This window comes from Heptranchias perlo, unplaced genomic scaffold (assembly GCF_035084215.1).
Source record: "Heptranchias perlo isolate sHepPer1 unplaced genomic scaffold, sHepPer1.hap1 HAP1_SCAFFOLD_73, whole genome shotgun sequence".
NCBI classification, from domain to species: Eukaryota; Metazoa; Chordata; class Chondrichthyes; order Hexanchiformes; family Hexanchidae; genus Heptranchias; species Heptranchias perlo.
In genome coordinates this window covers 2712413-2715522 of record NW_027139761.1, presented here as the reverse complement: position 1 = coordinate 2715522, position 3110 = coordinate 2712413, and the positions used below count along the sequence as shown (strand labels likewise).

Sequence of the window (3110 nt, the reverse complement as noted above, 5' to 3'; positions counted from 1 at the left end):
GGAGGCTTGTCTGCAGCATAAACACCGGCATAAGCTAGTTGGGCCGAATTGCCTGTTTCCGTGATGTACATTCTTTGTAATTCTATGTAACTCCATCTGCCACAATTTTGCCAACTCACTTGATCTTTCAGTTTCCCTATGCTTCCATTTACAATATTCAATGTGACACCTAACTTGGTGTCAGCGACAAACGTGGATATAAGAACATAAGAACATAAGAAATAGGAGCAGGAGTAGGCCAATCGGCCCCTCCAGCCTGCTCCGCCATTCAATAAGATCATGGCTGATCTGATCCTAACCTCACATCTAAATTCATGTCCAATTTCCTGCCCGCTCACCGTAACCCCTAATTCCCTTTACTTCTAGGAAACTGTCTATTTCTGCTTTAAATTTATTTAATGATGCAGCTTCCACAGCTTCCTGGGGCAGCAAATTCCACAGACCGACTACCCTCTGAGTGAAGAAGTTTCTCCTCCTCTCAGTTTTGAAAGAGCAGCCCCTTATTCTAAGATTATGCCACCTAGTTCTAGTTTCACCCATCCTTGGGAACATCCTTACCACATCCACCCGATCAAGCCCCTTCACAATCTTATATGTTTCAATAAGATCGCCTCTCATTCTTCTGAACTCCAATGAGTAGAGTCCCAATCTACTCAACCTCTCCTCACATGTCCACCCCCTCATCCCCGGGATTAACCGAGTGAACCTTCGTTGTACCGCCTCGAGAGCAAGTATGTCTTTTCTTAAGTATGGACACCAAAACTGTATGCAGTATTCCAGGTGCGGTCTCACCAATACCTTATATAACTGCAGCAATACCTACCTGTTTTTATATTTTGACTTTCTTGCACGAGGACTCCCAGATCTCTTTGTACTGCAGTACTTTCCAGTTTCTCGCCATTAAGATAATAACTTGCTTTCTGATTTTTTCTGCCAAAGTGCATAACCTCACATTTTCCAATATTGCATTGCATCTGCCAAATCTCCGCCCACTCACCCAGCCTGTCGATATCCCCTTGTAGGTTTTTTATGTCCTCCTCACTCTCTACTTTCCCTCCCATCTTTGTATCATCTGCAAACTTTGATACGTTACACTCGGTCCCCTCCTCCAAATCGCCAGAATATGCGGCAGTCTATTCCGTCGTCTACTTCATTTATACACCGGGTCTCTTCCTCCCACCTTCTAACCAACTCCCAACCCGTTTCGATTGGTTGCTTTAAATTCTACGCGCTCCCATTTATGTTAACAGTATCTTCTGTGGTACCTTATCGAATCCTTCTGGAATTCAATATTATATAACATCCATAGACACTCCATTATCTACCACGTTAGATATATCTTCAAAAAGTTCAACTAGCTTTGTTGGACTTGACTTTATAAATCCATGCTGGTTCTCTCTGATTACTTCATATTTATCCAAGTGCTCAGGCATTCCTTCCTTAATAACGAATACTGGTAACGTCCCCACCACGGACGTCAGACTAATGGTTCTATAATTTCCAACTTCATCTCTGCTAGCCATCCTAAATAATGGAGTGACATTGACAATGTTTCAATCAAAGGACCAATTCCTGAATCAAGATATTTTGAACGATCATGACTAAAGCATGTACAATTTCCTCGCCTATTCCTCTTCGTCCCCTCGGGTGGTAACGATCAGGTCCTGGAGATTTGTCTATCTTTAATCTAATTATTTTCTCCATTGCCATTATTTTACTTGTAATGAATCCCCATGATTTATTTACAGTTGTCCTCGTGTCTCTGGTATGTTATCCTCATCCTTTTCTGTGAAGTAAATATTTAGCAATTCTGCTATTTCCTGATATTCAATTACAATATCACCTCCATCTGTCTTTAAAGGGCCCACATTACTCTTGGTCACCCTTCTTTCTCTTCATGTACTGGTAAAAATCTTGATTGTTGTCCTCATTTTCCCTCACAGGTTTTTCTCCTTTTCCCTGATTGTTCCTCTTCCGGTTTTTAGTTTCAGCACCGCAAGAAATAATACTTTGCAATAAAGTTCGGCTCATTAGTTCTTTACTGTCAGAGAGAGAATTGTCTGATCCCCCAATTTATTTGATGTAACAAACACAAGCACACATAATCATCGGTGTATCAATGCACTGATGGATGCACAAAGATAAACACAGCGAAAAAATGCAGGAAGTATCGGGATGCACAGGTGAACGGACAAGCGAAATCGACAAAATCAAACGGTCTGAACCCCGAACAGACAGTAACGTGTCGCTGATAGATGTTATTGAGAGGAGGTGTAAATAGCTTCGCACCAATTGGCGCTGTGGCTTAGCTGGTTAAAGCATCTGTCTAGTGAACAGGGCATCCTGGGTTCAACTCCCAGCAGTGCCTTATGCAACTTATTATTTTCACCTAATTTGTGGAATTATGCGATAAAATAACACTGTGGTGTTTGGATTTGTTCAGGTTTCAGGCGGGAACAGATATCAAGATGACTGCTCAAAAACGCACTTTCATTATTCAGACAGACCTCTCATAGAATGTGTCTGCAACACGTTCTTGTTTCTGGTCTCGTTGGGGTCGGGGTATAATTCACGATTTGAAGTTCAAACCCGGAAGTAGTCCTAATTCTGACCGAGACTTTTGATCTTGACCAGCGGTGCAAACTTTTGCAAACTGGAAAATGAAAGTTCCCAAGTCACTCTACCTGAATCCCCGGGCCCTGACGAAATATATCCCAGGCTGTTAATAGAAGCAAGGAAGGAAATAGCGGAGGCTCTGACCATCGTTTTCCAATCCTCCCTGGTTACAGGTGTGATGCGGAAGGATTGGAGGACTGCTAAAGATGTACCGTTGTTTAAAAGGGAGAAAGGGGTAGATCGAGTAATTACTGGCCAGTCAGAATAACCTCGGTCAGGCTGAAGGTATTCCATTAAATCTACACTGTACTTCCTCCACAGCCAATACTGGGAGGAGGGGACTCTTGACTGACAAGCCTCAGCTACACCAGGAGAGCAAACTCACGCTCTATCTTATTCCTGGGATGTGCTACTTTTGAAAAAAAAAGGTGAGTATCTCTATACCTTTAAACTCTCTGTCTCTCTGCACAGCATTGAAAGTGTATTGTAGGACG

General features: G+C 42.5%; 1 non-coding gene across 1 annotated transcript; it reads left to right on the top strand.

The window, feature by feature from the left end:
- Positions 1-2294: 2294 nt before the first annotated feature.
- trnat-agu (transfer RNA threonine (anticodon AGU)) lies at positions 2295-2368 on the top strand. Its single transcript has one exon. It is a non-coding gene; the product is annotated as a tRNA-Thr (tRNA).
- Positions 2369-3110: the final 742 nt, after the last annotated feature.